The sequence below is a fragment of the Lagenorhynchus albirostris genome, chromosome 9, assembly GCF_949774975.1.
Source record: "Lagenorhynchus albirostris chromosome 9, mLagAlb1.1, whole genome shotgun sequence".
NCBI classification, from domain to species: domain Eukaryota; kingdom Metazoa; phylum Chordata; class Mammalia; order Artiodactyla; family Delphinidae; genus Lagenorhynchus; species Lagenorhynchus albirostris.
The window spans coordinates 67,611,619-67,623,982 of NC_083103.1; positions in this window are offsets into that span (position 1 = coordinate 67,611,619).

A 12,364-nucleotide genomic window follows, 5' to 3' on the forward strand; every position below is an offset into this window, starting at 1 on the left:
TAAGATTCCATGCTTCCACTACAGGAAGCATGGGTTCAATCCCTGGTCAGGGAACTAAGGTCCCACATGCCATGGGGCATGGCCAAAAAATGAAAAAAATTTTTTTAAATAAATAAAAATTTTTTAAAAGATCAGGTCAAAACCGTTAAAAATGTGAGTCTTGAATGTGAGGGGATTGCTCAAGGAAAACTGGTTTCCACAAGAAGGTGGGGGGCACAAAAACAATGGACCCAATTTATAATACCGCCCAGAGGCAACCCTACTAAAATGAGTAAGATATACATAGAATATTAGCTAAAAAGTGATCTACCAGGAAACATTGTCCCAATTAAAGTATTTGGCATTGTTCCTGGAACCCAGTGTTGGGAAAGGCAATCTGCCAAGAGCCCTGAACCCTGCACCTCTTGCTGGATGTACCAAGAATGCAAAGACCAAATGCTCTTTACCCAAGCATTTCTCAGAGTTGTACCAATTTTTGCAGGGAGCACCCTTGAAGGAAGAAGAAATGTCTCCCTCTGGGACTAAGAGACCGCTTATCGTTAGCTACAAAATGGTGAGTTCCCCAAATGTGATGTTCCTTGGTCGCAATGAAATCTGAGTATGGCAAAGCATCCATGTGACCCTTATTGCATTGTCTCTGCGAGACGTGGGGAAGGGCAAGGAGAACCACCACATTTGCTGATGCTCATGATGCTTGCTGTACCACGAGCAATAAAAAGTTCTGTATCTCTGATCCAGGAGCCTGTGTCTTCTCAGCATCCATAACACAGATTAACCCGTTAGCTAACAAGTAGGGCTACATCCCAGACCTGATACCTAGGAATTGCTCAACAAGAGTAGCCATTATTATGAATAAAAAGCATGCATGTCAACAACTCTACCAGAAGTAACATGGAAGAACTAGTGATGCATTCCAACATTTGAAATCAAGGGTGAAGGTTTTAAAATACAATCATTGCACTTTAGTAAGGTACAGTGCAACCAAGCAATCAATGACTAAGAATCAGTCCTTCCTCTGGTCAGTCTAAAAGTACAAAATCACGTTTACCTTTAGAGTTACCTTCATGCTAAGTCCTTATGCAATTCAGGACTCTCTATTACTCTAAAATTTTGCTTCCTTGCCATTCTTAGAAATAATAATAACAGCAACAAACACTAATATGGCTCCCAATATTGTAAGTAACTTATATAAATATTAATATTTCAATCCATACAGCAGCTCTATGGGGTAGGTGCTATTATTATCCCTATTTTGCAGACAGACATTGAGGCACAGAGAGGTTAAATAACTTACTTTAAGCACTCAGCTTGTAAATGGCAGATCAGGGATCTGAACTCTGGTAGTCTAACTCTAAAGACTGTTCTCTTAACTAGTACGTTATAAGTCTTTCCAGAAAACAATGGTTTATTAAGGGCTGAAAAAAAGGAAAACTAACACTTTTGAACCCCTCTTGCTGCCAGGTGTTTTTACAAATTTATTTCATATAATCTTCTTCTTGCAGGGAAAATATTATCACCATTTTTTACAGATAAGGAAACTGGGGCTCAGAGAAGAAACATAATTCTGTTAAGATCACACAAATAGGCTATTGGAGAAACCAGAATTTTTGAATTGAGGTTTGACTTATTCCAAACCCCATGCTCCTTCCATTACACAATGGTGCCTACAAGACTCTTAAAGAAAAGGCTATGGGGCTTCCTGGTGGCTCAGTGGTTGAGAATCTGCCTGCCAATGCAGGGGACACGGGTTCGAGCCGTGGTCTGGGAAGATCCCACATGCCGCGGAGCAACTAGGCCCGTGAGCCACAACTACTGAGCCTGCGCATCTGGAGCTTGTGCTCGGCAGCAAAAGAGGCCACGACAGTGAGAGGCCCACGCGCCGCAGTGAAGAGTGTCCCCAGCTCGCCGCAACTAGAGAGGGCCCTCACACAGAAACGAAGACCCAACACAGCCAAAAATAAATTTAAAAATTAAAAAAAACAAAAACAAAAAAACGGCTATGGATACACAGCACATCTTTCCTAATGAATAATTTTGTCTATGATAAGCCTTTTTTGACTTAATCAGAAATGGGAACAGATAGAAACTGTTCAAATGACAAGGTTATCTTGTCCCTAGATGCTTCCTATATTATTTGAAAGTTTTTATTTGTTTGTTTAATATGCCTGACTTTGTATAGAGGAACTCCATTCCTTGAGTATTTGTCAATCAAGTTATCATTTTAGTGGCAGACTTCTTTTTTAAACTCTGTACTTTAGTATCATACAGTTAGCATTGGACTGGATGGTATGACTGAATCTCTACTGAATATCTAAATTAAATGGCTCCTGTTTGGGGCTCATTTAAAATGCCAGAATAGCAGAGCTGGAAGAGGTTCCTGAGGCAACTTAATCTCCCTCCTTTGAGGAAATCAAGGCCCAGAGAGGTAGGTGAGCAGCTTTCAAACCTAAAAAAAATTGTTAAGTATGGTACAGTGAACACTCATATGTCTGGAATCTCGATCCACCAGTGGCTAACATTACATTTGTGCTCACTCACTTTTGCTTTATGTATTTGTATATGAGTGTGTGTGTATACTTATTCGTGTGTATATATACATATATATATATGTATATATATATATATACACACACACATATATATGTGTGCATGTACAGTTGATTCACGCTACTCAAGATGGTTGCATTCTACAAAGTCACCGCAAATGCTGAATTAGTGAATATTGAACCGTTACTCCCAGGGAAAACACAGGATTCGGTTCCTGTGAGCTTCTGGTCACAATATTTTCATCAGCCAATCAATACGTAACCTTGTTTCATGTGTATTTCTGTTTAAAGATACCTTATTTAATATTCTTATTAATTCAGTAACAGTGAACTCACAGCCAACAGCACTATAACTCATGCCTGAAGGAAGTTTATCTAACAGAAGCATTTTCTCCTTAAGGCATATCACAGTTTTCTTTCATTTAGAATACTAGACAGCATGACAGTATTACGTTTGGGGGCCATTTTAAATAGGGAAATCACCAATGAAAAGCACAAAAAATATGAAGAAGTACCACTAACTAGACTGCAGAGAGGATACTTGTTTACAGTATGAGAAATGAAAAAAGAAGGCAGAGGGGTGTTGTCTGACCTCGTCTGGGAGCACACATGGCAGGCAACTCAAATTTTTCATCGCTCCGCATTTGGCTTCAAATGGCCATGAAAACACTGTGAGTATTGATCTGAGGATTACAAATAAATTACCTAGTAGGCGAATTTTCAAATACAAAATCTGTGAATCATGAGGCTTGGTTGTATATATTTAAATTGAACCATTTGAATTAAGTAGCGAAGTTTACGACATTTCACATTTAATGTGTCAAAGCTGGTGAATTTTGAGTACTATGGATCTGAAGCAAAAGTGAAAAATAATATAGAAAAACATTTTGGAAATTTTTATGGCCTGAGGGCCCACAAACTTCCCATTTTGGGGAATCATACCTATCTTTTTTAGCCCTCCCTGACCTACCTGAGTTGCAGCACACCATACTCAAGTTCATGATCATCCGAATAGATAAGGCCAACTAGAGAGTATTATCTTAGATATTCCTGGATTTACCAACAAAAAAGTTAAGTATCTCAATTCTCTGTATGTGCATGTAGCAGAGTTATCTGTACACTTGTCGATGCCTTTTTTATGCCGATTATGGATTTCCCCCTCTGATATACAGTATTTCCCTGAGCCAATCCCCAGTGACCGTGGACCTAACATTTTTCACAAACACTCTAAATCAGGTCGCAGACACTGCAGCAATGCTGTGAGACTGCAGTAAAGCAGAAAGAAAGCACACTCTGTGACTCAGTCTTGAGAACCATGTTTGTATTTGTGCTGAGTTGCCTATGTGACCATGTGGCTGAGAAGCTAGAGCCAAAAACAGGCACAAAAGTATCAACTTTAGCTTCTAATCAAGGCCATCCTTTCATTGAACAAGGACCAGTCATCATCCTTGGTCTCACCAAGTTTCTGTATTTTCTCCCAGCCATCATTGTTGGGAATCACAGATGCTGATGTATGAATGGGAATAAAATGAGGAGATGAAGCCTTGATCTTGAACATGTAAAACACATATTACTAAGAGAGTAAAAGGGACTTTGGGATTTTTTAGATGATCTAGATTCACCATCGATTGTAACGAAAGTCTCATGATTCTTATATGCCATGTGCTTGGCTTAGCTGGTTTGGAGGAACTTTCTGAGGGCCACTTGTACCATAAATAAAAGCTATCTTTCCCCAAAGACTTTAATGAGAAAAACTTCAACTAGCTGCTGCCTCCACCAGAAACATCTCTCGTAGTTTTCCCATCACACCCTTTGATGTAAACACACTGCAGTTCACTTCACTTCTGTGGTCCTGACAGCCCTGAGTCCTTGCACATGACAGTTCCATGCACCTGAAAGTCCTTCCTCCCCCTCCGTCAACTGGCTACCTCCTCTTCCTCTTTCCAGTCCTTGTTTCTCTACCACTTTCTCATGAAAGACCCTCTGAACTATTCCTCAGAATGACTTAACTTTCTTTCCCCTGCTGTTCAGTGTTCCATGTCCCTGGGATCCCCTCAGTCATAGAGTCCTTCACCCTAGATTTAATCACTTGCCCTCAATCCTGTCTTCCACACTAGAGTGTGAGCCTTTTGACTCCCAGCAAAGACTGTCTTTTGTCTTGTTTGTTATTTCATTTTCTGTGTCTCGCACAGTGCCTAGTAGGATAAGAGTTCAAGGAATGTTTGTTGTATGAAAGACTGAATAAATGAATGAGTGAATTTGAATTTTCACTTGCTCTTATTAGAAGTATCATTTGTCCCATTGAAATGCCTAACCCTTATTTTATACATTTAGAATTCCTATAGTGAATTCATAAACAAGGTTTTCTTTAAATGCTTCCATATTTTCCCTGTCTCCTTAGTTTTCCTCAGTACCCCTATTCAGGAAGGAGACTAGGTATGAATTTAAACCAATGTATTTTAAATTGCCTGCCAATTGCAGCTTTCCCACAGTGTCCTAATCCCCCTGTAGGGGAGAGATGCTGCTACCAAGCACAGCCCCTGGGATGCACAGGAAAGAGGCATAAGAGAATGGCTGCTAGGTAATTCACACAACCTCATCACTCCTCAACCAACTCAAAGGACGATACTCTATGCCAACTTCTCTTCCTGAGAGGTCACATATGTCCTTTCCATCCCCTGAGCATCTGAGTGTGTGTGCACCTCTTGGGGGAAGTTGTCACAGGTCCTAATGAATCAATGTGAGTGAACGAGGTCTGGGTCCCATTTGACTCCAGCCACACTTCATCTTTCATGTAGCACAAATGAGCTACACCAGACCTTTTTTTTTTTTTCCAGAGGAATAAAATGCCTTTAACCATTCTGAACGAATCAGTCTCACCAGGCTGCAAAACGCTGACATTCAGCTCATTTCTCATAATCTGTAATTAAACCCAAGACCTAGTTGGAATGATAAAGAACGATATTTTCACATGCTCAGCAACATTAGCATGGGAAGAGTAAACAGGGAAATTGGACACAGCAAACTCAGCTTCTCAAGGTGAATAAACATATGGAATGATTTTTTCAGGCAAAGCATTTGGAGCCAAGGGCATTTAAAATAAAAGAAAAAAAGAACAACAACAACAAAAGAAAACACCTCTGATGACATTTGCCTGGTTTCCAGAAACATTGACATAAAAATTAGATAGACTAAATAAAAATCATATTAAAAAATAAGCAAATTAGACCCAGCTAATAGCTTCTCCACCATAGCTTACTCCATATATATTTTCACAATATGGGTTTCAATAAGTAATTGATAATAGTCATCATCTACTAAAACTAACTTTTATTTGGGGGCCTCCAAGTGCCAGGTGCTATGCAAGGAAACTGTGTAAATGCTGTCTCACGTGATCCTTCCTTAAAATAACTCCACAAAGTAGGTGTTGTTATTATTCTCATTTTACAGATGAAGGAACAAGCTCAGAAAGGCAATGGACTTGCCCTTGATTAAAACCATCTGTATTGCTCTATCCGAACTTGCATGTACTTTATAAACTTGGATTGCAAATCACCGTATAACTTCTAAGGATAGGATAGGAAGAGATTCTTTCATGATGGGCAGACACCAATACAAGGAGAGAAGTCCTGGGAGATACTGACACCTAAATGCGTTAATACGTGGTAAGCTCAACCATTCCCATGCATCCACCAACACCTATAAATTGACCTCTCCTTGCCATCAGCTACATCTCTAGCTGAGTTCTAACTGCTCATAAAACACCTCTATTTGTGTGTTTGTCCATTGCCTGGAGTTTGACATCCTCAACCGGGTGACCTTAACCTCCTCACCGTGGAGAAATAGGTAATCTGTGGATATAAGGGTTAACCCGTAAACCAGGGTCAGCTGAAGAAAAACAGTGCATGGCGAGACAGGTATTTAAAATGTAAGGCCTACTTTCCCGGGCTAGAGAAATGCCTCTTCCAACATGATCTGTTTCTGCCATGTATCTTGAAAAAGTAGCAAATTACCTGTATTTCTACGGTCTGACCTCCACTGCTTCTGACCTTGGAACTGACTCTGCTCTTTTGTGTGTTCTAACCTCATTTCCATCTGCAATATCTCCTCCTACCCTAACATGATGACCTGACCACATACTGCTTGTCTCCGCCCCAGATAGTTTGTTTTGAAGTTCTCAATTTGGACTTCACCTACCTCCAATTAAACCCATGAGAATATTAATAGATTGTTGTTATTTAGAGCTTCTTCTCTGCCAGTGAAGCTAAAACCTTTACATGTATTATATTATATTTTATAGACGATAACATCGAGATACAAATATGTCAAGTAATTTGCCCAATGTCACGTAACATAAGTGTTAAATCCAGTATATGAACCTCTCCATTCATTCTGCCACTAAGAGCTCACACTCTTAACCACTACACCATAACACCTCCTATTAAGAAGAAAGATGTCAAACCTTCCTCCTGAAAATTGATGGCTACAGTAAGATCAGTCTTCCAGTATCCAGGCCAGAACTCTGAATATCTTTGAATCACATCTTTTCTTCATTTCCAATAATCACTTGTTCCCTAGTATTGTCAATTCTTCCATCCAAAACTTTATTTTTCATTTCCTTTCTACTTTTCTCTAACCATCATCATTCCAATAACATTCCAACCAGTCTCCCCAAATGTAGTTTTCTTCCTGATCTAATCTGTCTCACACAGGATTGCCAAACTAATCTTCTTAAATATCGTATTCACCAGAAAAGACTGAAGCCTGATGATGCTTAGTCTTTAAGGAGAATATTTAAGGGGAATATGACATTTAAGAAATTGAAGGACTGTCAAGTGAATAAAGGATTAGCTTTATTTTGTGTTTCCAGAGAACAAAAATCATGTTTCTATACACGGGATGGGAGGTGGAAGTTTTTTTTTTAATTAATCTTGGTATGAAGAAATAATTTTTATCAATTAGAGCCATTAAACAATGGAATAGTTTGCATATCACATTGTGATTCACCCACTAATATGTTCAAGCATAGACTAAATTAACGCTTGCCAGAGGTTTGGGGATGTCTGGAGGTTGGACTCAATCAGCTCAGATATTTCTTTGGGGTTTTTTAATTCTGTAATGAGTCCCTATACAGAGGCCAGCAATGACTCTCAAATTCATATCTCACTATCCATCTAACCTTGCATCTCAATACTTCCAATCATGAATCTCCATCCCAGGTTGGCCAATTAGTACCCACACACCAAGCTTATCCCTCAAGTCTCTGCTTTTGCTCAAGCAAGTTGACCCAGCCGGAATCCCTGTCTCCAAAGTCTCCACCCCATCAAATTTTTTTGCTCCTTTATAATATCACCAAAAATACCAAAATTATCTCATTTTATGTTCTCTCTCCTTCCCTTTCTTCAAGTCCTAATTCATCCACACAGCCTACCTTGGAGAAAGCATTTTATATGAACTATGATTTATCTAGACACGTATCGCATGAGCTCCTTATCTTGGTGTCATCAATGAGTTTGTGTTTCCCTGAAGTTGTTTTCGAATTTTTATGTGTAAGTGCTCATGTTCTATTTTCTAGTAAATATAATTATCCCTGTATTTTATTGGAGCCTCAAAGAGATCTTTGTACCCAAAAAAGGTTAAGAAAAATTTTGTTTGCATTTTTCATCACCTGTATCATTTAACTGTTCTCTCTCTTTTGTATTTTTCCACTTGTATTCTGTCTTAGATTGTAAATCCCTGAAGGTAGAGATTTTTTTTTTTTGCTTATTAACCATAAGCTGTGAATTCCTTATGAAAGGATAGCATCATGTCTGTATCCCAAGTACCCAGTATGTAGTAGGTATTTTAGAAATGTTTGTGACTGAAGGCCTGAAAGAATGAATGCCACATCTCCTACTATAACAGTGTTTTGTTACCTTTGGACGTTCTCTGAATATTTTAGATTGGACCTGGGGTTTTCAAAATAATCACTAAGAAGGCAGCTTCTTAATTCCTAACATATAGCTGAGATATATAAATATCTCATCATGTTTTGTCAAATTTGTCTGCCACGGATTAGCTGAGACTTTTTGCATGCTAGAAGTAACTGCATTCACTGAATTTCCTATTTCTGGAGCTCACACAGAAACATCTTTACTATACCACTTAACATTACATGTCTATCCCGCTCCCATTCTGCAGTGAAAGGTCCTGGATGTGGAAGTGGATAAAGATGCTACAAAGGGATCTACAGTGATTGCTCACCAAGGCCACAAGGAAGAATGATGCAGAGGCACAGCACTGGACGAAAGGCTGACAGGACTGCCTTCCATTTACATTGGATCTGTTCCACTCTCTCATTTACTGGTTAAAAAAATAATAATAACAAAAAGTAATGCAGTTCTCCTTTTTTTTTTTTTTTTTTTTTTTGTGCGGTACGCGGGCCTCTCACTGTTGTGGCCTCTCCCGTTGCGGAGCACAGGCTCCGGACGCGCAGGCTCAGCGGCCATGGCTCACGGGCCCAGCTGCTCCGCCGCATGTGGGATCTTCCCGGACTGGGGCACGAACCTGTGTGCCCTGCATCGGCAGGCGGACTCTCTACCACTGTGCCACCAGGGAAACCCCCCTTCTTAAATACATACTCAATGGAAGATCAATTACTAGGCTTGCCTGGCAGCACCTAAGAGAGTGCTGAGCACCTATTAGTTTCGCTTTTAATGTGGATGATGAACTGAATGGAATCAGGCTCCTTAACATTATCAGTGAGGCTCTGTGCTAAGTACCCCATGCAAGGTTTTAAAGTACGCTCACTCTTCACAGAGAACATTCAAGGTACTGAACTCATTTTAGTAGCAATTCTTTAATAAGGGTGTCTGTATGTTAACAAGTAGAGAGAAAGGCTGATTTTTGTTAAATGCTTTTTCTCCTTACAATAGGACCTGCTCTATTTTAGGTATCTAATATTAACATTCATTGAACACCAACAGTGAGCTGGAAACTGTATTGCATAGAGACGTTTTCCTTCTCTGTTGCTGCACTATATTGGTCAACAATGGGATAATAAGCAAGTGGTAGACTTGCAAACTGAATTATATAAAAAGACACAGAGCTGGTTATGCCCACCATCAAAATGCACATGTTTGAGCACTGAACCTATGCCTGGGAACACCCTGAGATAGTTTTCTTTCTTTTCATCTGATTTTCAGCATCTAGTACTGGCTTTGTAGGAACAAGATGCTTCAATGCAATATATGTTTATTGATGATGAACTCAGGTCTTGTCTGTTATTTCAGAGTGGTAACAAAAACAACTATCATTAGCATTAATAAACTTTACATTATGCCATATAGATAGCTATTTAAACTTCCCAGCTCTCATTTGAGCTAAAGATTATTATAGATGAGGAATCTGAGGTCCATTAAAAAGAAGTAACTTATCAGGGATCACACAATAGCAGAGATGGAAATTCAACTTGGGTCTTGAGTCCAAACCCTATCCAGTTTCCCCAACTTTAAGGAGCTTCAAGAAGAATGTATTTGTTTTGAGCCCTTGTATGAGCAAGCCACTGATTTTGTTGGAAACAGAAAAGCATAAAACTGGATAATAAATAATAACTCCTCTCAAGAACGTTAGAATTGAGTAGGAGTAGTAAGAAAAATAAGGCATGACTAAATATCCATTACACAAGGTAGTGTGGAATAAGTGACACATGAGCTATTCAAACCAGGCATCATGTGCATTCAGAAGAAGGCAATGCTTGGCAAAGGCTTCCTGGAGAAGGTGCTGGACAAACTGAACAATGTTCAGCAAATAAGTAGACAAATAGGATGGGAATATAAAACAAATAAAGTAATCTAAATTGGAGAATAATAGAAACATTTTGCCAGTACCGTGGAGAGATGTGAAAAACAGATGAGGTATAATCTCTGTGCTCAAGGACCTTACAGTTAAATTGAGTAGAAAGGAACCTCATATTCAAAATAATTGAAGAACAGCCTAGGGCATCCCATATAGCAATTGAATGGTGAACTGTGTGGCACAGGCAATAGAATACTGGTGGTGCTCAGAGAACAAGCTTTGCAGGTCTTAAGTCGAGTTTGTCCATGAAGAGAAAAGAAATGAAGCAAATATTGCCAAAGGCAAAGAGAAAAGAGCATGAGAATAAGGACTAAAATGCTTTGGGGATTATTTGTTTGAATATTTATCGAGTTTCCGTGTACTCAATGCACACAGGGCTAGGTATCCATTTAGAAGTCTCAGAGACAGTCATAAAAGAGTGACTGAAGGAAACCACAGCCAGGAAACCATGGTGACTGCTAAGCCTAGAGAAAGGAGTCCACATATTTGAGCCAAATGGGGGAGCCCTGAGGAGAGAGCTCTACCACTAGTTATGTGGCCTTGAGTAATTCATTTAATCTCTGGTTCTCAGTTTTCTCATCTATCAAACGGACTAGTAATACCTCCCTGGCCTCAATCACAAGTTTGTAGTGAGACTATTGTAAAGCTTATTGATTTCATCAAGCAAGTGTTAAGGAAACTTGAAGTATTACCTACAGTGCAAACGCAATGCCAAACACTGAGTGGAAATGCAGGGATAATAAAATACTGTAACCCATGCGCACACAGTCTAGCCAGCCATTCCAATGTACCCAGTCATTAATTCGACCAATATTTTTTGAGAATCTACTAGGTTCCAGACATCATGCTTTTCACTAAGGATCCTAAGTCAATAGAGACAAAGTTAGAAGAACACATAAGTGTAAATCTTCATGTGTTGGCAATGGTTTCTTAGATATAACACCTAAAGTACGAGCATAATATATGACATAAAAGTACAAGATAAATAGATAAAGTGAACTTCATCAAAGTTTAAAACTTCTGTTTTTCAAAGAACTCTATCATAAAATGATAAGACAATGAATGGAAGAAAATATTTGCAAATCATATATCTCATAAGGCCTAATATTCAAATACATAATGAACTATTACAACTCAACAATAAAATGACAAATATCCCAATTAAAAATGAGCAAAGATTTGAATAGACATTTCTCCATAGAAGATATACAAATGGTCAGTAGCATACAAAAAGATTCTTAACATTATAAGTCATCAGAGAAATGCAAATCAAAACCTCAGTGGGATACTGCTTTATAACCACTAGGATAACTATAATCAAAAAGATGGACAATAAAAATTGTTGGCAAGGATGTGGAGAAATTAGAACCAACATATTTGTTGATGGGAATGTAAAATGATGTAGTCATCTTGGAAAACAGTTTGACAGTTCCTCAAAAAGTTAAACATAAAGTTATCATATGATCCTACAATTCCATTTCTGGGCATATACCCAATAGAACTGAAAACACATATTTACACGAAAACATACTCACATGGTTCTTAGTAGCATTGTTCATGATAGCCAAAAAGTGTGTGTGGGGGGGAAATGTCCACCAACCAATGAGTAGAATGAATTCCACCAACCAATGAATATAAACATGGAATACTATTTGGCCATTAAGAGGAATGAAGTACTGATACATGTTATGATATGAATGAACCTTGAAAATATTATGCTAAACAATAAAAGTCTGTCACAAAGCCCACTTATTGTGATTCCATTTATACAAAATATCCGTAGACACAGAATGTGGATTGGTTGTTGCCAGGGACTGGAAGGAGGGGGCAATGTGGAGTGACTCTTTTTTTTCTGCGGTACGCGGGCCTCTCACTGCTGTGGCCTCTTCCGTTGCGGAGCACAGGCTCCGGACGCGCAGGCTCAGCGGTCGTGGCTCACGGGCCCAGCCGCTCCGCAGCACGTGGGATCTTCCCGGACCGGG